The following is a 23804-nucleotide window of genomic DNA, read 5'->3' as shown; positions in this document are numbered from 1 at the left end:
ATACTCATGGGCCAGGTAAGTTCTCCCTTTCACATTTAGGACCCCCATTAACAAGAGTCTGCCTTTTGTGGTTATGTTTTCGCCATTTTCATTTTAGCCAAGAACAATAAGAACGTCTGGGGCTACGGATTGATCCGTTTAAATTGAGGGCAGAAAGCTGGCCATTTTTCATAAGCGAAGGGCGTCAGTTGTGGCGTTAGGTATAACCGGAAGTGGGGGAGGAAGGGGCAAAAATAGAGGTGGAGCAAAGTGTAGACAGGAAATAGAAGACACAAAGGCAAACCAGCTTGAACATTTTTAAGGACTTGAAACTCCAGGGAGTGGTGGAAACAAACTCCAGATTGTTCCCGTCCTAAGTAAATACAGCAATGTGTCTCTCACAAAGCTCTGACCACAGCCACTCTTTGATACTGACAGAACTATTGCTTATTAAAACTACTATGATGATTTGCCCACTAACCTCCACTGGGCCCTCAGTAGCTGTCAGGCACCTGGCTAAGACTGAACATCCTGTTGTCAATCCTTACAGGAAGACTTCAAGTGAAAATTGCAGGCTCTGGACTTGACTACCCTGGGTTGGAAATCTGGCCCTGTAGAGCTGTGTGTCAGAGCAAATCAAATTCTTCCCTGAGCCTAGTTCCTCATTCATTATACCCATTATACTAAATGGGCGTAATAACTATTATACCTCTTAGACTTCAGCATTAGAACATTTATCAGGGGTAGGAAGTAAGCAACCAATAACAATATCACTTATTATTCACTGTTGGTATTATCAGTACCAGAAGAGCAAAGAAGCTTCTGAAGTTTGTCCACCTTAAACAATTAGATATAGAAAATATGACTAACTATAGAGTTTATTCAAGCCCAAAGCTTGAGGATGGCCACCCAGGAGCATAGATTCAAGTTTCCCTGAATGTACATGCTGAGTAGCAGCAGTTAGAAGTGGGTTTGTTTGTGTGTGTGTGTGTGTATTTTGGGACGGAGTCTCCCTTTGTTGCCCAGGGTGGAATGCAGTGATGTGATCTCAGCTCATTGCAAACACCACCTCCTGGATTCAGGCGATTCTCCTGCCTCTGCCTCAGCCTCCCGAGTAGCTGGGATTACAGGTACCCACCACCACGCCCGGCTGATTTTTATATTTTTAGATTACAGGTACCCACCACCACGCCTGGCTGATTTTTATATTTTTAGTGGAGACGTGGTTTCACCATGTTGCCCAGGCTGGTCTCGAACTCATGACCTCGCCCTCCCAAAGTGCTGGGATTACAGACGTGAGCCACCGCGTCTGGCCCTGTCTTTTCTCAGTCACTTGGCCCAATGTCACAGAGCTGAACCAAGTTGGTTAGGCTGAGGGATAGGTCCCGGAGTGCTCAGATCTCCGGGCCTCAAGGCCCAGGCGGGGGTGGCACGGTAGGGGCTGATGGGGAGGTGCCCAGGCCACCGGCAGATGCTCCCGGAAGATGCTCTAAGCTGCCGTTCGGTATTCCCTGGGATCGGGCTACCTGGAGACTCCCAACGGCGGTGACACACCAAGCGGGGTGTGTCGAATCGTCAGGTCCGCAAAGCCACCTCGTTTAGCAACTCACGGCTGTGCCGGGCCCGCCACGCTCAGCGCGGCCAGAAACAGCTCCTAAAGCCAGGGCCTGGACCGCCCTCGCTGGCCTCTGGCAGGCAAACGGCCACACGCCACGAAACAGATGGTCGCGAGCGGCTTCCGGGAGCCGCGGGGCAGGCCGGGAGCCGGGCCCTACAGCCAAGGCCCGCGCGGGGGCCCGTTGGTAGTTACCCGGCAACGGGGTGGACGCCCAGTCGAGGGGGGCGGAGCCAGTAGGGCTGGAAGAGCCAGCAAGAAAGCTCTAGGGAGAGGCGACCTGCCAATTCCGGAAGCGGCTTTTTGTTTTGTCCCCAGATCACTCTTTCCTACCTGGTCTTGGAGGAAGATCGTGGAGGCAAATGATAAAAAGCAGAAATAAACCAGGGGAGCAAATAATGATAAAAAAAAGATACTCATATTTGTTGAGCACTTACTGTCGGCCTGGCTCTTTGCAAGGATTATTTAATTTGATCATCTGATTTTGTAGGGAAAGTATGGTTACTGTCCCAATTTGTAAATGAGAAAACAGGAGTTTAGACAGATTAAGCATGTTGGCCAAACTACCTCAAACTAGGGAGTGGCAGAGCTGGAATTTGAAGTTGGGTGGTCCTGAACTCAGGTGGCTTGTTTTCTTAATCAGTCAAACCGTGGACACTCATTTCAGTTCAGCAAACCTAAATCTGTGTTCCTACTAGACCATGTGGGACCAATCCAGGTTTTATGGGGTCTGAAGCTTAGACAATTTGGGGGGCCCTCTTTTGGAAAAAAGAATAAAAAATTGCAAATATAAAATCAGGTATAAAAACAAACTTATTTAGAATGTAAAAAGAAATCACAACAAAATATTCTTGCTAATTTTACAAAAATATACGACCATATGAATGCATAGCTAGGGACTCAACGAAGCCATCTTTGACCCTTAGCTTCCCTTGAAATCCTTCAGATGGCAAACTACCTTGCAAGCTTCTCTGTGGTTCTCCTCCCCACCCTGTCTCCCAGCTAAAGGACCTGAAGACCCTAGCAACAGGCTTAATAGGGCTTTTCTGGCCATAGGAGCCATTTTGGCCTGAGTCAACTTGAGTGCCAGAGGGCGAATGCCCTCAGAAGCAGCCCCCAAATACTGATGAACAGGGAGTTGGTGGAGAAATTCCCTAGCTTCCTCATCCCTCAGTTGAGATCATGCTGAGACACTTAGTGGTTCTTAGGGTGTAGTCCCAAACCAGCAGCAATCTGTACCACTTGAGAACTTGTTAGAAATGCACATTGTCAGCCTACTACTAAGCTGTACCTACTGATTCTAAAACTCTAGGGGCTGGGGCCCAGTCACTGGTGTTTCAACAAGCCCTCCTAGTGAGTCTGTGCTGAAGTTTCAGTACGACAGTTCTGCTAGGCTGTTCCCCGGAGCTCCCATTGTCTACAATGGTAACCTACTTGATAACACATCTTATTTTGGTCTCCTTCCCTTTCTTGTCTCACTTCCTCATTCTTCAGCTGGAGCTTCCTGAAGTCACTTCTAACAAACGACTCGCACTTAAATCTTTGTCTGGGATCGGCTTCTAGAGAAACACCACCTCAGATGGGAACAACTGGGGGAGGTGTCATTGCCCAATGAAGCTGGCTTCAAGGAGAATGAAATGCTCTGCTAAATCCTTTACTCTTGTTGTCTGCTTCACCTTCACCATGCCTCAGTTGAGAGGGAGATGTTGCCCCCCAACGGGGAAACTAGGGTTTGGAGGATTTAAGTGGCTTGTCCAAGGATTTGAATCCAGGTCTGCCTGAGTCCAAAAGGTGAGCTCCTTACCAGTGAGGGCAGAGGGTCAGTCCATGTTTTGCTGTCTTGTCATTCCTACTCTTCTCAGAGCAGGCAAGTGTTAAATGAAAATTATAGGAGGCCATTGTTTTGGACTAAGTTTCTGAATTAGGCCGCAACAGACCAGGCTAAAAATCCAAAGGGAGTCACCCATGCTAAAGTTCCATGTCACTAAACCCAAACTAAGTAGTTACCTGAAAAGAGGTAGCAGGCAATTTCCCAAACAGGCCAGTTCAAATCTGAACAGGCACAAGAGTGAATCCCCTCTGCTTTATTCCTTATACGAGAGAAGTAGCGTTGAGTAGCCTGATGTTAATGAATCAGTTATTTTTCTGTCATTCTGTCTCCCTGTCCCCACCTCATGAGGAAAGTGGCTCTGAAGCAACGAATAGGCTCTTTGTTCTTTGCTTCTGTTTCCTTCAGCTCTCTCTGTCTATAAAACCAACTCGCTCTGCTCAGCTTATCGAAACACTTATTCTATTTTATGCAATGAAGTGTTGCCAGATTCTAAAATTGCAATAAAGCCATTTGAGATCTTTAAGCTTAACTTATTGTCATTTTGTCTTTTGATTCAGGGATCCAGTTTTGTTGTGCGGAGTGCTATAGGCTGGACACTTTGGAAAAATCCAGAGTGCACTCTGTGGACACTGCTGGCCTGAAATAGTGGGGCACACTGGCCTGAGAGTTCCCTGGCTCCCAGTGCCTAAGGTCCTTCACCCCATGCTCCCTCAAGGTCCATCCCTACACCCTCCAGCCCACAGCATGTGACCAAGCATGTGCCCTGTAACCTGAAGCTGGAGCCCCTCCTTTCGCAGATACCTGGAAATTGAGCCAGATCTGCATCTGAGGGACACTAGAAGGGTTGGGGAGGAGTGCTTACCCCTGAACTCTGTTCTGTCTCATGTTTGGAGGTCCAACGTCATTTGATTCTTCAGATTTCCAGCAAACTATAGCTCTCATTCCTTTCCTGCATGCCCTCACCCCAAGGCTTTTACACTTAAGAAGAAGGGCCCTGCCTTCTCTGGGCCCACAGCTCCTGTGGCTTGAGGTTCCAGCTGTCTTGTTAACAATTTTTCTCCCTGTGATGTAGGAACAATGACTGTGTTAACAGGTTGGGGGGTGGTTGGGGAGACACTAACAAGATGACAAACCTTGGTCTTTGGCTCTGCTGCTGACTTTGAGCGAGTCCTTTTTTACCTCTCAGAGCCTCATTATCTCATCTGTAAAGTGGGGAGTCCTGCTCCCCTCCCCTGAGGTTGTTCTAATGAGGCCGTGCTCATAGTAGGTGAATAACATGGGCACGCACAGTGATGGGTGCGGGTTGCAATTGGGACTTCCCTCTGTTCCCTCCATCACAATTGATGAGGGAATTTGGGGCTGGTCTTGACTTTTCCAGGACCTTGGTCTCCCAGTAGGTTGCTGGTGATGCTCAAAAGGTAGGGGTCTCTCCCCAGGACTCTGGCAGCCTGCCTTTCCCGGAGGAAGGAGACAGAAAGGGTTACTTTGGTAATCACTAGGCTTAAGGATGTCCCAATGCTTCACCCTGTCCCAAACCGACCCCCCACTCCCACCCTCAAGTCTAAAGTGGATCCCTCTACAATAATATCATCATGCCATTCACTCTTCCTTTGTGGCACTTATTATAAGTGCTAATTACTTATCAATATCTGTTTTTTTTAAACAAAACTTTATTATGAAAAGTTTCCAACATTTACCAGAAAAACCCAAAACAGAACAGTATCACAGACTCCATATACCTATCACTCAGCTTCAACAATGATCAACTCGAGGTCAATCTCGTTTTATCTCTACCCCTACTCACTCCTGCCTCCTAGTATTAATTTGATGCAACACATCTGTAAATGTTTTGGTAGGTATTGCTAAAAATAAGGGCTCTTCTGTAAAATATAACCACAAATACATGTCATTATACATTTATCCAAACCCACAGAATGTACAACTCTAAGAGTGAACCCTGATGTGAATGATGGACTTGGGATGACGATGATGTGTCAATGCAGGCTCATTACTGTATCAAATGCTCTGCTGAGCTGGGGGATGTTGATACTGTGGCAGGCTGTGCACAACGTGGGGGCAGTCTCTGTACCTTCTTCTCAATTTTGTTGTGAACTTAAAACTACTCTGAAAAAAGTTAAGTCTTAAAAAGTAAAATCAAAAGAGCAAAGCTCCTGTTATTAAAACTAAAAAATGAACAATAATTCTTTGGTATGTGATTACTGTTAAATGTGTATCTCCCTCCACTGGGTTGGGAGCCTCATGAGAGCTTGCGTGAGGCCTACTAGGTCCTTGGTGAGTAATTGTTGGATGGATGGATGAAAGGATGGGTGGACAAAGGGAGCTGGGAGCCCACTTTGCTTTCCATGGATGCTGTCTGATCCCTTCAACACCGGGGTGTGATCACTGCCTTGCAGGTCCACAGACTCTCTCATCCTCTCGGATGTGAGCACCACCAGGGAGCTGAAAACCTTTCTCAGTTTTTTTTCGCTCCTAACCTGCCTTCCACAGAATCAGGCAACAAGTCACTAATCCTCTCCTGTTGGTTGCAGCCTGCTCCCACTGTGCAGCTAATTCCACCTTCCAAGTTAATCATCATGCTTAGCACTTTCAATAAGCTTTTCATCTGTAGAGCACTGCTCAGCCATTAGCTGATTACTGTAATCTGTCCAACTCCCAAGACGTCAACCAGCATAGCAATGAGAGGCTTCCCTTATTCTCTTGGAGACTCAGTTTCCTCATCTGTAAAACCAGGTTAATATACCTAACTGGCATGGTCGGTATAGGGATTCCATAAAATGAAGTCTGGAAAGTGTCTGGCACTGTCCTTTGACACCTAACAAGCCCTCAGTAATTGTTTATTATCTGTTCCCTGTATAGTGTAGAGGTTAACTCTCATTGGAGAGCCCAGAAAAATCTGGATTTGAATCCAGCTTCCTGTACTTAAAGTTACATTTCCTGAGCCTCAGTTTTCCCATCCCTAAAATGGGGATGATGGCACCTGCCTCAGTTGGCTGAAAGATCAAATGATGTGACATATGTGTGTGATGTGCTGGGCACAGCATGAGGCACCTAGGGAGTCCTACCCAGAAGGAAATGGAGGCAGGGAAGGAGAAGGAGGCTGTAGGTTCCTTGGGAAGGTGCCAGATACTTCTTTTCTCCTTTGTCCCTCAAGATGCTTTAGGGGAAGAAAAATGCCTGTTGGACTCACCATAACAACTCCAGCCAACTACCCCTTTGCCCAGCTGTGTACTCAAAAAATAAGTAAAGGAATTAGGTGTGCTATGGGTGGAACTACATCTCAACAGGACTGGACAGTTGGAAGACTTTCAGATTTTTCTTTATCTCACAACCAGAGAAAGTAAACAGGCCAGGGATGATCCCCACATATTACAGATGAGGAAACTGAGGCTCAGGGAGAATAAACACAAGGCCTGCAAACGAGAGCTAGAGCCTCCCCATCCCAATTTGGATGCATCAGGAGACATGTCTAAGCTTTGCGCTCCAGAGGAGCTGGGCCTCTGTCTCAGCTGGAGTTACGGGTCTTCTTAAGACCTTCTAAAGCTACAAGGATTCTGCCTGCTAGCCCTTCCTCTCACTCCACCTGGTATGGGACTATATCCCAGTGCGCCTGTTTTTAGTTACTGAGAATTTCAACATCAGGGAAGCCATCAACAGCTGCTGTGGTTGTAACTGTGCAACTCTAGCAGAGGGATCTCATTCATCATAACAGCAATGAATCAGCAAAGAAGTTAAGTCCTCACCATAAAGCTGGGGGTGACTCTAGGAGGTGATAGGGGGCCTCTCTATACACTGACTGGGCCTGGGTTAGGACCCCTGTTCCAGGAACCAGGGCTCCTGGCATTCCCTGAATAGGCAGGGTCCGGCATCAGAGTGGCGGCATCAGAGTGGCCGCATCAGGAGGCTGATCTCCACCCTTCCTAGGGAGAAGCATAGGAAGGACCTGGGAACTGAACCCTAAGTTTCAAAATGTGAGGAAGTTGAAGAAAGGGAGCAAGATTCTGAGCTGGGTACTTCACGTGTATTATTACATGTACCATATCATATGTAAGCAATAATTTATTTTGATAATAAGACCCTTTGGGGCCGGGCGCAGTGGCTCACGCCTGTAATCCCAGCATTCTGGGAGACTGAGGTGAGTGAATCATTTGAGGTCAGCAGTTCAAGACCAGCCTGGCCAAAGTGGTGAAACCTCGTCTCTACTAAAAATACAAAAATTAGCCAAACGGTAGTGGTGCACGCCTGTAATCCCAGCTACTCGGGAGGCTGAGGCAGGAGAATCACTTGAGCCTATGAGGCGGAGGTTGCAGTGAGCTGAGATCACGTCACCAGACTCCAGTAGTCTAGGTGACAGAGTGAGATGCTGTTTAAAAAAGAAAAAGAAAAAAGACTCTTTGGATAGGCACCATCAACCCATTTTACAGATGAATTAACTAGGGCACACAAAAGTTAATTAAGTTGCCCAAAGGGTCACACAGCAAGGAAGCGACACAGGTGGGATTCAAATTCAAGCCTACCTGGCTCCAGGCCCCACAGTGTTGCCTCTGGTTGTTACCTGCATTTTATAAGGAAGGCAGCTGAGGCCCAGAGATGGGCAGTGATTTTCCCAGAGTCACACAGCCAGCTAGTGGCTGGATAGAGACTGAAACCAAGAGTCCAGACTTCCAGTTCCAAAATGAGCCCATAAAAGTACCTGGCCCATAGGAGATCTTCAAGTCATATTTGTTTTAGAGACAGGATCTCACTCTGTTGCCCAGACTGAAGTGCAGCGACACAAACATGGCTTACTGCAGCCTTGACCTCCTGGGTCAAGTGATCCTCCTGCCTTGGCCTCCCAAAGTTCTCGGACTGCAGGCATGAGCCACTGCACCCGGCCATCCATTAATATTTGTGATAGAAACAAGGCTAGGGAGAATCCCTGGATGGTTGAGGATAGGGCAGCAGTGGGGAGGAGCAGGTGGTGAAGAACAGGCCTTGCTGGAGACCACTAACCTGCTGCTTTTTTTCTGGAAGTTGCCCTTTAGCCTTCCCTCCAAAGTAGGGACTGGGGAAGTGACCCAGAGCTGAGAGGGGTGAGAGGTGTTGTGCAGCACTCGGCCTGCAGGTGGCGCCCGCACTGCAGTTCTGGACTCCCCCAGGGAATGGGAGCCTGCAGGGGATTTTCCTGTGGCTGGGCAGGGTGGGGCCAGGGCAGTGGGTCACTCACCAGCGTGTTCAGGATGCCCTTAGACAAAAGCTCCCCTCTCACCCTGGCTGCCTATGCCTGGCTGTGGCAGCAGAGGGCTGACAGCACCCAGATAGGAACTCACACCTCAACTCCTTCTTCCCTGGCCATGCCCTCTGCAGGGTCCTGGGTAAGAAACCTCAGAAGGACTGGAGATCATCCAGCTGCTTGACTTTGGTCAGTTTACTGAGCCTCTTGGACGCCTACTTTCCTCATCTGTAGAGCAGAAGTGGGTTTTATGTCCAGGGTATTGGGAGGATCAGATGGAACATTTATAAAATGCCTGGCCCTGGCTGGGCACGGTGGCTCATGCCTGTAATACAAGCACTTTGGAAGGCCGAGGCGGGTAGATCACGAGGTCAGGAGTTCAAGACCAGCCTGGCCAACACGGCGAAATTCTGTCTCTACTAAAAATACAAAAATTAGAGCCGGGTACGGTGGCTCACGCCTGTAATCCCAGCACTTTGGGAGGCCGAGGTGGGCGGATCACCTGAGGTCAGGAGTTCGAGATCAGCCTGGCCAACATGGAGAAGCCCGTCTCTACTAAAAATACAAAAATTAGCTGGGCGTAGTGGCTCATGCCTGTAATCTCAGCTACTCAGGAGGCCAAGACAGGAGAATCACTTGAACCCGAGAGGCAGAGGTTGCAGTAAGCCGAGATTGCACCAGTGCACTCCAGCCTGGGCAACAAGAGCGAAACTCCATCTCAAAAAGAGAGAAAAAAAGGTGCCTGGCCCATTGCAGGCACTCAGCAATTGGGAACTGTCAGGATTATTCTCATGGACAGTGGCTACCTGTCCTAATGTCACATCTGCCTGGCAGCTATCTCTTCTTAGTCTTTTCCACATCACAATGGCAATCCATCACACCATGCCTTACCAATCACTGCCAAGCTCTGTTATCCATCCCCTACGGACCTGGTACTGCCTGGAAGACAATACAGAAGAGTGGTTAAGTGGAAGACCCCAGGTCTGTGTGCAAAACCTTGCCTCTGCGCCTTCCTGTGTGGCCTCGGTCAGGCGGCTCCCGTGTTGCAGATTCTTAGTGCTCACCACTACAGAACACAGGCTCCTAGAAGCTAGGGTGGAGCCATATGACTCACTAGCTCTGGCCAGGGAAATGGGGGAACAGGAGTGATGTGGGCATGTGTCACTCTAGGCCAAGGCAGGTAAGAGCTTGTGGATTCCTCTGCCCTTTCTTGCCCTGCCACAGTGACCTGCGTATGGCCAAAGGGCCATGTGTTTTTATGGTAAAGCTCTAAGATGGAAGCACCCTAGATCCCCTAAGCCACCCTCAGAGGAAAGCCACCCCAGCAGCACTGTGTTATGTATGAGCAAGAAGTAAACTTTTATTGCCATTGAGGCTTCAGGGTTTGTTTATACCACGGTGCAGACTAGGTTAATTTTATGGATGCAACCTCCCTGTGCCCCAATTTTCTCATCAGTGAAAATGGGGATAATAATAGAACTACTATCGTAGAGTTGTTATGAGGGTTAAATGAGATTGTGGATGCAACCCTCTTAAGATGTAAAAATCTTAGTTTTTATCATTCTATGGGAAGATACAGAAGAATATGAAATGATCCTACATGCTCAGAGCAAGAGGGGCCCTAGGAACTTGAACTCACATTTCATGTTGAGATGAGGACACCGAGGCTTGGGGCAGAGGAGGGGATGCTTTGTTCAAGGTCATGCAGGCAAATGGTGGGAGAGTCAGGGCTGAATCCTGACTTTCTGAGCCTTGTCCAATGTATACCTTCAGACACATTTTGGTCCCTGCCCTCTGGGAGTTCATGATCTATTTGGAAACAAGACAGACATGCTATGGAAAGGTCATTCAAGATTCCATGCTATACCCAGATGCAAGAGTCATCCAGACAGTGAGGGTTCTGAGGGCCAGAGGAGGACAAGGACCTGGGTGGTCTGGGAAGTGGGCAGAGAAGGCTTCTGGGAGCCGATGGGATTTGAAGTATGGGTTTCAGCAGAGAGGAGGAGTGGGCAGAAGGCAATGGTGGGGGAGATGACGGTATAATCCCAGGCCAGGAGACAGGGAGGTCAAAGAGCAGAGTGGTCCATAGAACAGATAGATCAAAGCGTGGTATGTTTAACCAGTTTGAGGGACATGTAGATTTCTTCCCCTTTTTGACCCCTATTATAAAGAGCACTGCACTAAACACCCCTCTATGTATCTGTGTATTTTGTCAGCTGAGATAGAGGTTTTCTAGAGAAGAGAGGTTGGGTTGAACCTGGAAAGGTATGGTGGCCTGATTTGCAGGAATGGTGTTGTAGGGTTTGGAAGGCTTTTGAATGTGAGTGACACAGAGATGATTTGACTTAATTTTTCAGGCCAAGACCTCCCAGTTTCAATCATTCGCTTACCATATTTACCAATTTTGGCCTATTCATGTGACAACTATACTATTACTGACCCAATTTAAATTTTAATCCCTCACTTTTAAACTCATACATTTATTTTAAGAGACTTTTTATCACCATCATAGAATTTTTTTTTTTTTAAAAACAAAGTCTCGGTCTGTGGCCCAGGCTGGAGTGCAGTGGCACGATCTCAGCTCACTGCAAGCTCCGCCTCCCGAGTTCACGCCATTCTCCCCCCCTCCGCCTCCCAAGTAGCTGGGACTACAGGTGCCCGCCACCACGCCCGGCTAATTTTTTTTTTTTTTTTTTTTTTTGTATTTTTAGTAGAGATAGGGTTTTACCATGTTAGCCAAGATGGTCTCAATCTCCTGACCTCGTGATCCGCCCTTCTCGGCCTCCCAGATTTTTTTTTTTTTTTTTTTTTGAGACGGAGTCTCGCTCTGTCGCCCAGGCTGGAGTGTAGTGGCCAGATCTCAGCTCACTGCAAGCTCCGCCTCCCGGGTTTACGCCATTCTCCCGCCTCAGCCTCCCGAGTAGCTGGGACTACAGGCGCCCGCCACCTCGCCCGGCTAAGTTTTTGTATTTTTTAGTAGAGACGGGGTTTCACCGTGTCAGCCAGGATGGTCTCGATCTCCTGACCTCGTGATCTGCCCGTCTCGGCCTCCCAAAGTGCTGGGATTACAGGCTTGAGCCACCGCGCCCGGCCAGATTTTTAAAAAAATAAAAACTATGCTACTTGCAATAAATACAAGATAACTATTAAAATAAATATGATGATAGCAAATCAGTATTATTAAATACAGCCATAAGTGCCTGCCAGAGGCAGAGCAGAAGGCCTGATTCCTTCTGGTTCAAGGAAGAGGGATTATCAAGTATTAAAGACATAATAGCACAAATTGAGACTTTCTCCTTTGCTCGTTTGTATAGGCTAGGACAGAACTGACAGGGAAATAACTTTCTCACCATGTGATTCAAAGAGGTCACATGAAGAAGGCTTGCCTCTGGCAGAAAGTGACTTGTAGACCACACCGAATGGGCATCCTGTCCTCTGAAGACTGTCACCAGAATGAGAGCAAGTTCTTTTGTGGGGTAGTTTGGCAGCAGTAGGGCCCAGGGGTGGAAGACTGGGCCAGATGGTCCAAATCCGCCCCTCTTTTTGGTGGACATTAGGTTTTCTTGTGTGGGACTAATGGGTCGGGCTGGGGTGTGGGGGTTCACAACAAAAGAGAACAGATCTTGCTTACTGTCCCTGACTATAGGTTGTGGAGACCCTAACTCTGGGTCTGCTTCCCAATAAAAGAAGAAAGTGATCTCTGGACATTAAAAAAAAAAAAAGACACTTTTTTGGGGGCATTACAAGGAGAATGGGAATTGCCTTCTCCCTACACCATCATCTGCAGTCAGGGCGGGCTCCGTGGACGTGTGACCTGTGCTGTCACATAGAGCCCTGTGTTCAGAAGAGCTCAACACTCGGTTTAATGCTCTGTTGTTGCCATCATTCCACGGGATACACACTGGCAGACAAAAAGGAGGCAGACCCTCTGGGGACCATTGTGGAAAGAGCTACAGGACATACCTTAAGAGAGAGAGAGAGAAAAAAAAAAAAAAACAAGTTATAGGACAATATGTGCAGTATGGCTGTATTTGTAAAAACAAAAAATTCTTAAAATTTTAAAAATACACACACACACACTTCATTATTCCATTTTCCCTCAACTGGCTGGTTAGTAATATGTGCAATTACCACTCTTCTAGGGTTAGCCTGGAGATGGAGCAGGCATCCTTGATTTATTCATGTTTACCAGACACTCCCCATTTCTACCCACTTCTTGGACAATGCGAGGACCTTAGAGCATTCTAACTCCATTTACCCCCTTCCTGCTTGTGTGCCATTGGATCGTGTATTTTAATTCTCCCTATATATTTTAAACATTAGTTTTATTGTTTTATACAGCCAAGATTCATTTGTATTTACCCATATTTCCCTTTCTATTGCTCTTGTTTCTTTTCTGAATATCCAAGCTTCCATCTGGGACCACTTTCCTTCTGCCTGAAGCATACCCTTTTGTATTTATTTTTATATTTGAGCCATTCATATGGTTCAAAATTCAAAAGTACAGAAGTGTGTCATGATAGATATCTTTCTCTTCCACCCCTGCCCCCAGCCAAAAACTATACATTTCCATATGCACATAGAACATTCCTTGAAGGAAATACACCAAATTGAGAACAGTGGTTTGTCTACGTGGTCTGAAATGTTCATGCTGATAATGTTTTCATGTCTCCCATATGCAAAGAAAGAGAAAGTCAGGGACAGGCAGCCAGGAGACCCAGTCTCTTCTGATTGACAGCCTCTCACTGTGTCCTGCCGTGCACGCAGCCACTCTGTTATATGTGGCCTCGTTTCATCTTGGCCACAGCCCTGTGGGACATGAGAGGCAAGGTTCCTCCATCCCAGGACAGCTACTGACCATGTCTCCCATTTTCATGAGCACTTACTATGCCAGGTGCCACTTTATATTCACCACATCACTCAGTCCTCATGACAGCTCTGCTAGTATTATCACCATTTTACAAATGAGCAAACTGAGGAAAAGATAAGTTAGGTAATCTTCCCAGAAGGCAGAGCCAGGGTTCAAACCAAATCCCAACAGTCCAACTCCAGAGCCATGCTATCACAAACCCCATTATACAGCTGAGGAAACTGAGACCCATAGAGGTTAAGCCCTAGGCTCAAAGTCACTAAGTAGTGGCAGAACAAGAACTCACATCCATGACTTTTGGGGTTAAAATCTACAACCCTCCCCCCACCAATGGTTTCTTTCTGCACATTAGAATCATCTGAGGAGCTTTCAGAATGCCGTGTTCAGATGTTAGCCAAGACCAAAAAAATCAGAATCACTGATACTATTTTTGTGTCCCCCTCACCTCCCAGAAGTTTCTGAAGTGTAGTCAGGTGAGAACCACTGTCCTTGCCCACAGGAGACAGGGCTCAGAATCAGGCTCTTTGGATTTCATTTGATCCAGACTTTGCCTCTCATTAGCTCTGTGACTTTGGGCACACTGCTTTAACAGTTCTGTGCTGCCTCAGTTTTCTCACCTGTCAGTTTGGATAACTATAGTGTCTTCTTCACATAAGGATTGAATGAGACCATCCATACAAAGATTTGGAACAGCGGCTAGCACAGGATGAGCTTTAAATAAATCTTACCCTTATAATTGTTATAGTTATTATTATATTTGCTGTGTGCCTTTGCATAGAACCTGTCCCCCTCTGAGCCTCACTCAGGTCCTCTCTGTGTGAGCATACTGTGGGGTTTGGACTGCAGGGTCTTGAACGGTGTCTTCCAGCTCTGATGTGCCTTTGTTGTGATCAGCTGGCTGGGTCTCAGAACTTCTCCACTTGCCCTCATGTTTGTGGAAGCTTGCCCTTTCTTGTGAATGCAGAGGCGGCAACAGGCATGTGCTTGGAGAACCAGGGACCACTTCTGTGGGACGAGTCCAGCCTATGATTATGGTATTGATGTTCTCACAGCCAGGATGTGCTAGGCTGTGCAGAGAGGAATTGCCCACTGAGGGGTGGTGGCTGACAAGGTGCCAGCTGCCCCAGAGAGAGGCCAAGAGCCCTGGACGGAGGGTGCCTTGGAAAGGCATGGCGGGGGCCGAGGCAGAGGTGGGGCTCGTGCCCACTTCCTACCAGTGCCCAGGGCACTTGGTGCCAGTCCTTGCCACCAAGTGCCATTCTGCACCAATGTATAATTCATGCCCCCGTGTGCCAATCTGTGCCAGCTTTAATTAGCTTCTAACTTTTTGTCATTCATTTTGCTCTGAACACCTTATAAATAAATAATGGGCGAGGGGAGTGGAGAGAGGGGCAGGAATGTGAGGGAAGGACCCTCTTTTCTTCAGCCACACAAGGGAGGGGTGAGCTTCCAAGGCTGGGCCCAGGGAGCCTCATGCCCCTTGGGCTTTCCTGGGGGCCTCCATGCTGCAGAGGGGTGGCCACAGCCCACTTTGTCAGCCTTCCAGCCTGCTCCTCCACAAGCCAAGCGGGGCCGCCACAGCTGTGCCAGGCTCCGAGGGCTCACAAACTAAACTCGGGAGCACACATGTCTGGTTTATGGTGGCAGGCGCTGCCCCGGGAGAGGACGCATGGGCTGGGGACGACGACAGCAGGAAGCAACAAACAGCTCTTTATCAGCTGTGGGGTGGGGGCATGAAAGGGGGAGCAGGAAGGGATGGAGAGGCTGCTATGGAGGAACCCACAGGAGAGGCGTTTGTGTGCTTTAAAAATAATCATCGACCCTCATGGGGAGGAAAGACTCGCCTGTGAGGGCTGCTCTGTTTTTACAGTTTGTAAAGCACTTTAATGTGTGTTTTTCTCTTTTGATCTGAAAGGCAGCCTCGAGAGGTGTTTCAGCACCTGGGGGTTATCATACCCATTTATAGTTGAGGAACCTGATGCTCGGACCGGTAGGCTAAGACCCATGTGAACCACAGCCTGGTGGAGCGAGCTTCGTGTTGCACCACCCTGCCTCTCTTGCATTCCCCAGGGGCAAGGCAGCGGCAGAAAGCACCCCGGTGAGGCTGGAAGGCCAAGGTGGAATGGAGTCCAATTCCAGGTGGTTCCAGGGGTTGGCATATTTAAAACAACAGATTTGGATTCCCTCCCTTCTTTGTATCCTCATTCTCTGAGAGTGCCAGTAGGCCAGCTGGTTATTTGGTGTGTGAGGATGCAAAGACATTGAAGGGGAGATGCCCCTTCCTCCAAGATGTCAGCCCAGGTCACCCTGGGACAATGCACTGTCCCCTCTTCCTCCTGTAGCTGGTCATGCTTTCTACTGTGTATCTGCACCTCCAAGCCTAGCGCCTCCATCTCCAGCATTGCTTACTGAAAGAAACCTGGGCTCCCGGTGGGGCCCTCAAACCCTTCATGGTCCAGCCCTTGCTGCCTCTGCATAGCACACTCCTTGGTCCAGCCCTATTGCCATATTACTTGAGGTCTCTAAACTGTGTGCTGCCCCTGTGACCTTGCACACACAGTCCCTGCTACCTCCGATGTCCTTGCCGGTCTTACCTTGGCAGGTACTCTTGTCTTTCAAGGCTCTATTTAAGTGGTCTCTCCTGTTCAGAGTCTTCCCTAATCTCCTTGGTTAGAGTGGATTGCACCCTGCTCGGGGTCCCCTCTGTCAATGTTGAACCTAGTCCCAGCCTGAAGGATGGCATCATCCTACTTCTTCCCAACTGTTATGATGTCATTTGCTCTTTGTGTCCTCGGCACCCAGCCCACAGACTGGCACACTGTGGGCCCTTCAGAAACGTGTGTTAGGTGAATGAACAAACACACAGTCCCTGCCTTCGAGAATCTTAAAATCAAGTGTGCTGTGGGCTAAACATGATCTTGAAGCCACTGTACAGATGTGGCCGCTTCTGGAAATCCCTGGGCAAGATGCCCTGGATATGGAAGGAACTGCATATCACTTTTTTTCTTTCTTTCTCTTTTCTTTTTAATTTTGGGAAAGGGGAGGTGGCATTATTCTAATAATGCTGACTCTACACTGTTCTATGCTCCCTACGACAATCACCGGAAGAATAATCAGATGGTCTGCACCAGGCAGGGTTCTCACGGTCGCTAGCAACAGAAATGAACTCTGGCTACTGATGCAAAAAATGAACTCACTAGTTAGTTAACAGGGGCAGATTCAACCAGAAGACTGGAGGACAGACCCAGACAACAAATAGGAACAAAAGGAGGCTGGTGGCCAAGGATGCAGCTGAAAATACAACCCAGGTCAGGCCTCAGGAGTCCTGGAGTCAGGGCTAGGTGCTTTGCATAGCTTCAAAAGGATTCTTGACTGTTTATAAACGTTATAGTCCTTCTCAAGGTTCAAAGTTGAGAGTAGAGCTTCTGACTGGCTTGCCTAGGCCATGCACTATGCCCTGCAGGCAGAAGGCCTTTCTTTATAGCTTTTTCAATTAAAGCAGGGCCTGGTCCTACCCCTTACTTCATACAGTGGGGGTCCCCCAGTAGGCGTGGAGTTTGGATGAGTGGGAAGTTGGCATCTCTGTGGCTCTTCGTGGCTGTCCAAGTGCTTTTACATCCACCCCAGGAGGGAGGCTGGGCAGGCACCATTCTCTCATTTTCAGAAGTGGAAACAAGGCACAGAGAGGTTCAGTGACTTGTCCAGACTACATAAGGTGGCAAGGGGTGCTTCTTTATCACACAGGTGTACCTTCCTCGATGCCCCACGGGCTTGGAGAGCAGGCAAGTGTTTCCTGAGGAAAGGGCTCTAGGGAGAACTTCGAGAGCTGTTGTTGAAACAGCCCTGACATGGTTTCAGGAATGGAAATCCCAGAAAGGCAGAAAGGTGAAAACTTAGGTGATTCATCTCCTGGAATGAGGAGATTAGAATTTCTGAGATGCTGGTTCAGAGGATAGAGGCTGGGTTCTTCTTCCCAGCTCTGAGGCTCCTGCAAACGCCATCATCCTACCTTTGGCTGGTTCATGTGCAGAAGAGCAAGACTGCTGTTCACCTCCGGGATCCAGTAGCTCCCATGGCTCCCTGGGGAGGGTCCCTGTGCACGCCTCCAGGCCCTACGCACATGCTGCTCCTCCACCTGGAACGCCCTTCTGCTTCTGCTGCCTGTGGACCTCCTGGTCAGTCTCAGCTCACTGCAGCAAGCTCTGACGTCCCCTTGTCCAGGCAGCCTTTCTGGACTCAAGATTTCATGACAATGAATCACCCCACTCTCCTTTGGGCCACTTGTCCACTTTGCCACACTTACCTTGCTAGGTTGTAACTGATTCGTCTGCCCCTCTCTCCTACGGGGAGTGCCTTGAAGACAGGATGGATGTCACTCACGTCTGTGTCCCTGGTGTGCGGTCCTGGCCTGTTTCCCTCAGGGCCATTCTCTCCTCCCCTCTGTGGTGCTGCTGCTCTGCATCACGGCAGGCTGACCCCGCAAACTCCCAGGTCCGCTGGCTTCAGGTGGGAGATGAGAGGAGCTGGGGAAAGAAGACGGAACGCGTCTTCATACTCCACCGTCTCTGGCAGTAGCTGTGTTTCTGTGACTAGAGCCCACACCACACAGGCCCACTGTGGTCTCACCTTCCACTGCATGCCCTGATCCTGGCCACTCTGCTTCCTCCCTTGTCCCTCCAGTCTAGAGGTGGCACACTTTCTGCTGTTGCTGCACTCTGGGTCGCTTCACCATCCAGTTAGAATTCTCAGCTCTTCCATTCCCTGTTACACATTCATGGTGGTTCTGTGGGCTGGCTGCACCCCAGCTGATACCCCAGTTCCCAGCACGGTGCTTGGCACAGAGTGTAACAGAAGGTTTGAGGAGTGGAGAACCTTGAAGAACACCTCTTCTCATGCTTTCATTTTACGAATGGGGAACACGAGGCCAAGAGAGGTCCAGTGTCCAACCCGCCACCATCCAGCTACAGGATGGTCTAGAAGTCAGATCCCAGCTCCAGACTCCTGGCTCCATCACTCTGTCTAAAAGCATGACCATCTAAGACATGTAGGACCACGGCTCCAGTTCATTTGTCCAAGAGCCTGCTTGGCATCTCTGTTCTGTGACTGCACAGGCCTCTCACACAACACGTCCCAAGGGAGCTCTTGCTCAGGTCTCCATAGCGGCCTCCTCAGAGGGCCCCATCACAGGAAACAGCACGCTGTCCATCTACCACCACAAGCCAGAAACCCAGAAGTCTCCTTGACCCTTTGCTCTATCTCATGTAAAACCACTCCCTCTCCTGGCCCTGTAGATTTTTACCTCCTGAAAGTCACTTCTCTCCACTTCTACCCACCCTCTCATTCCAGGCCTCTGGCACCAATCACCTAGGCACTGCAGCAGCCTGAGGACATGTAAGTTTCACCAGGGCAAGGATTTGTTTGGCGAAAGCATGCGTGTATGTGTGTGTGCGCGTGTGTGTGCATATGTGTGTGCGTGTACATGTGTGTGCATGTGTTGCTCATTGACATATCGGAAGTGTCTAAATTCACAGGGATTAGCTAATTTTTTCTGTAAAGGGCAAGGCTGTAAATATTTTTGTTTTTGCAGGCCATATGGTCCCTGTTGAAATTCCTTATGTCTATAGTTGTAGTGTGAAAGGAGACACAACTGGATAGGCCACATCTGTGTGCCCCTAAAACTTTCTTTACAAAAACATGTGATGAGGCAGATTTGACCTCTGGGTAGCGGTGTGCTCACCCCTGGTCTAGAAAATTTCTTGAAACATAGTATTTGACAAATAAATACTTTTAATTGAAGAAGTCTCTTCTCATCAACTATTGCCTCCCAATCAATTCAATCAATTCTCTCTCTCTCTCTCTTTTTTTTTTTTTTTTTTTTTTTTTTTGAGATAGAGTCTTGCTCTGTCACCCAGACTGGAGTGCAGTGGCACAATCTTGGCTCACTGCAACCTCCAGCTCCCAGGTTCAAGCGATTCTCCTGTCTCAGCCTCCTGAGTAGCTGGGACTACAGGCGCAAACCACACCCTGCTAATTTTTTTTTTGCATTTTTTAGTAGAGATGGGGTCTCGCTATGTTGGGCAGCCTGGTCTCAAACTCCTGACCTGAAGCTATCCGCCTGCCTCGCCTCCCAAAGTGCTGGGATTACATGTGTTGAGCCACCGTGCCCTGCCTCAATTCTCATTTTTCCTAACTATAAATCCGATCATGACACTCCTATCCCTCAACTTCCACTCCAGCTACCTGCTTTGAAGCCTTCAGTCTTTTTATTTTTATTTTTTAAGATAGGGTCTTGCTCTGTTGCCCAGGCTGGAGCACAGTGGCACGATAATAGCTCACTGAAGCCTTGAACTTTTGGGCTCAAGTGATCCTTCCACCTCAGCTTCCTGAGTAGCTGGGACTACAGGTTCACGCCATGATGTCTGGCTAATATTTAATTTTTTTGTAGTGATAAGGGCTTGCTATGGTGCTCAGGCTGGTCTGAAACCCCTAGACTCAAGTGATCCTACTGCCTCAGCCTCCCAAAATGCTGCCATTACAGGCATCAGCCACCATGCCCGGCCTCTGAAGCTGTCAGTCTTTTTTTTTTTTTTTTGAGACGGAGCCTCACTCTATCGCCCAGGCTGGAGTGCAGTGGCTGGATCTCGGCTCACTGCAAGCTCCGCCTCCCAGGTTTACGCCATTCTCCTGCCTCAGCTTCCTGAGTAGCTGGGACTACAGGTGCCCGCCACCTTGCCCGGATAGTTTTTTTGTATTTTTTAGTAGAGACGGGGTTTCACCGTGTTAGCCAGGATGGTCTTGATCTCCTGACCTCGTGATCCACCCGTCTGGGTCTCCCAAAGTGCTGGGATTACAGGCTTGAGCCACTGCGCCCAGCCCAAGCTGTCAGTCTTAAGATAAAGATCAACCCCTGATTAAGGCCAACACACCTGCACAGTTTGGCCCCCACTCCATTGTGGCTTTACAGTCACTGCCAAGGACTAGAGGGACCACTCAGTGACTGGGATCAGAGAGGGGGTGCTTAAAGCCAACAGATGGTGCAGGCTCATCTAGGCCAAGTGCCTGCTCACTTACCCTCCCAAGCTTCCCGGGAGCTTTTCCTCGTTCACTGGAGGCACAGAGCTCTCCCCACCCTTTCTGAACTTCCTGACATATGCCAGCTCCTTCCCACCTTTGCACAAGTTGATTGCAACTGCGGCCACCAAACCATTGTTCCTGGCCCAGCCGTTGCCCGTAGTGGGCACCTGGGGTCTTTGCACATGCTGTTTCTCCTGCCTAAAACTCCACTCTCTCTCCCTTGCTCATCCTTCAGCTCAGTCACCTCCTCCAGGAGGTCTTCCCTGATCCCCTAGGCCAGGCACCATTAAAGCACTCTTCTTCCTGGCACTGATTCTGGCTGTAATTTTACCTGCTTATGTATTTCATTGATGAATGTCTGGTTCCCCTACTAGAGGAGCTTCATGGGGCACAGGGACCAAGCCTGCTTTGTTCTCCATCCTATTCCTAGAACCTGTTTCAGTTAGCTAGCAGGTAGCAGTGACTGTGAATAAATGAATGAATGAATGAATGAACCAATGAATGAATGAATAATGAATAGGCGAATGGTAAGGAACTGGAGCTTTGGAACCAGATAGATTCTGGGTTCAATACCTGACTCCACCACAGGGGCAAGTCCCCAACCTCCTAAAGCCTATTTCTCACTGTAAAACGGGGATAATGGCAGGACCTACCAGAAAGACTTTGCTGAAGATAGAATGAGTTGAGGCCCAGAAAGTCTCGCCCAGAGCCTGGCTCCAGGCAGGTACTGTCAATGTACTGACTGGAACAGTGACAGCTCCAGAAATCCTGTCATGTGAGAAATAGTTTTAAAAAATCAGAATGTTTAGCCCCGGGGAAGTAAAGATCAAAGGTAGGGAATAAACCTCTTCCATTACCTGCATATGGACCCTTCCTTGATCCAGCTGTCTCAAAAAGCCATAAAGTCACTGTTCCTATAGGTGTGCAAAAAGAAGCCGGGAGACCATGACTCGGGCACTGCAGACGGGGCTCCCAAAGGGGTGAGGGCGCCTAGGTGACCTCACAGGTCTCCTCCAACCCAGGGTCCTTCCTTTCTAAGCACTTGGAGGCATCTTGAGCTTGAGTGAGGGAGGAGGCACAGGTGGGAGCGCACGAGTCGAGTCGGGTGGGCAAAGGTTGGAGAGAAGCGTAGGCCAAGCGGCCCCAAGGACTAGAGGGACCGCTCAGCGACTCTGGGAGCAGAGAGGGGGCGCTTAAAGCCAACAGATGGCGCGGGCTCACCTAGGCCGAGCGCCCGCTCACCATCCCGGGCTTCCCGGGAGCGTTACCTAGCTCTGCCGGAGGCGCAGGGCGGACGCTAGGCTAGGGGCCCCCATCCGCCTGCGCGCCCCTCTGCGGGATGGCGGGCGGCCTTGTGGGGCACGGCTCTGTCTCGCACCTGGGGCCGCTTCTGCGGGCTTCCTCCCTGCCCCTTTGGGGCATTCGTGGAGTTGCCACAGCAGCCGGTGCCATGACATCGGCAGAGGGCAGCTTCGCCAGCACTGAAATATTCATGCCCTGAGCGCCCGGCGGGGCTCGGCGCCGCTCCCGGGGGGTCCGGGCGGGGCCGGGGCGGGAGCTCGGGGGTCCTGGCGGCCGGAGAGGTGGGGAAGCGCCGAGCGCAGGCGGGCGGGCGGGGGCCGGGCGAGAAGGGAGGTGAGGGAGGGAGCGGCGGGAGGCGGGGTCTGGACGGCGGGGGCCGAGCGGGGCGGGGGAAGCAAGGGAAAGTTGATCGCGGACTTGAGCGGCGGCAGCGGCTCGTGAGAGAGGAACGTGGGCTGCAGGCGCGATGCTTGGCCAGAGGACGCGTCCGACGGCGGCCGGACGCTGAGCCAGGCTGGGCAGGGCAGCCCTGCCCGGGCATGGAGTGCTGGGTGGCTGAGCCTCTGGACGTTTGGGGCGCGCCTAGTCCGAGCCCCCGGCACGTCTGAAGTTGCGAGCGGCGAGCGGCCCGCGGGGACCCGAGAGCGGCAGGCACGCCGCGGATGAGCCTTCGCGCCGGCTGCGAGACGCGGCGGTGGCCAGGGCAAGAGCAGGCGGCCCGCGGGGGCCGATCCGGCGGAGAGCAGAGTTCCAGGCGAGGCGCGGCGTCGCTGCACACACTCACACGGTACCCGGAGCCACGCACCGCCCCTTCCCTTCTTGCTTCCCTCTCCTTCCCCTAGCCGTTCGCCCGCCGCGCGGCAGGAAAGTTGGTGGCTACAGCGGCTGCCGAACCACTTGTTCTCAGCGCGGCCATCGCCCGCGGCGGGCGCTCGTGGCATCCTTCGGTCCCAGGCCCCTAGCCCCAGCCCCGCGCCCCGCTCCGAGCTCCCGGACCGACGCGCGGCAACTTTGATTCCCGGGAACTCGAATTCAATTCGCGTTGGCCTTGGGAGGACAGGCACCCCATCCCCCATCCCCGGTCCTGGGACCGCGAACATTCGGGGGCTTTGCTCTTGGCGCTACGGAGAGGGTCCAGGTCTGGGGTGGAGAGATTTTCGGGAGTGGAGCGCGTTGGGATCCAATCCCCTCCCCTTCTGAGCCCTGGGTCCTCATTTGGACAGTGGGGATGGGGTGGGGCGCACCCCTACTGCGGGCTGGGCAGCGGCGCTGAAGGGAACTAAAGGCACGTAGTTCTCCCCTCCCCTCATCACGTCCCTGTGCCCGCGGGAGACCCCAGGGGACTTACACGTCCTCCCAGATTCGGTCCAGCTATGGGAAGACGCGGCCCTCGCGGAGCCGGGAGCCTTATGCGGCTCGAGCTTCTCCTTCCTGGCCCTGGAGATGGCCCGCTACCAGCGGTGCTGGCTGCCCCGAGGAGCTCGCACCCGGGAGCACTGGCCCTCGTCTCCACCGTAGGTCAACCCAGGACTCGGGCAGAGCCCGCGTGTTCTGAGGTAGTGGCGGCGCCAGCCGGCGGGCACTCTGCCTGGCTTTCCTGGAGCGGGCACCTAGAGAGGCTGCCTCCGTGCTGTGAGCGGAGATCTGGTGCCAGCCGCCGCCCCACTGCGACCCCAGCCCCAGCGCTAGTGCTGTCAGCGGTCCACTGGGAGGAAATTAGCCTTTCCTCTGTAGAAATACGCCCCCATCCTCCCTAGTAATTCAGAAACCAGAGCCTTCTTTTTCTGCGTCCTTTGCCCTCTCAGACCAGAGCTGGCATTGACCTCGCCTTCCAGCCCCTTGGCAAGTGCCCCCACCCTAATTTGGATTTTGAAATAAGCTAGAGAGACACAGGAGGAGTGTG

General features: G+C 50.5%; 2 protein-coding genes across 5 annotated transcripts in view; one reads left to right on the top strand and one right to left on the bottom strand.

The window, feature by feature from the left end:
* PCBD1 (pterin-4 alpha-carbinolamine dehydratase 1) overlaps positions 1-23804 on the bottom strand; it is a 1172580-nt gene that overhangs the window by 511511 nt on the left and 637265 nt on the right. The window lies entirely within an intron of this gene.
* LOC126962500 (cadherin-23-like) overlaps positions 22320-23804 on the top strand; it is a 340014-nt gene continuing 338529 nt past the window's right edge. The window contains 1 exon segment of the mRNA XM_050803593.1: positions 22320-22688. The gene's annotated coding sequence lies outside the window, so the exon portion shown is untranslated.

Source organism: Macaca thibetana, chromosome 9 (genome assembly GCF_024542745.1).
Source record: "Macaca thibetana thibetana isolate TM-01 chromosome 9, ASM2454274v1, whole genome shotgun sequence".
Lineage (NCBI taxonomy): Eukaryota > Metazoa > Chordata > Mammalia > Primates > Cercopithecidae > Macaca > Macaca thibetana.
The sequence above is the reverse complement of the archived record's forward strand: the minus strand, read 5'-3'. Positions and strand labels throughout refer to the sequence as shown.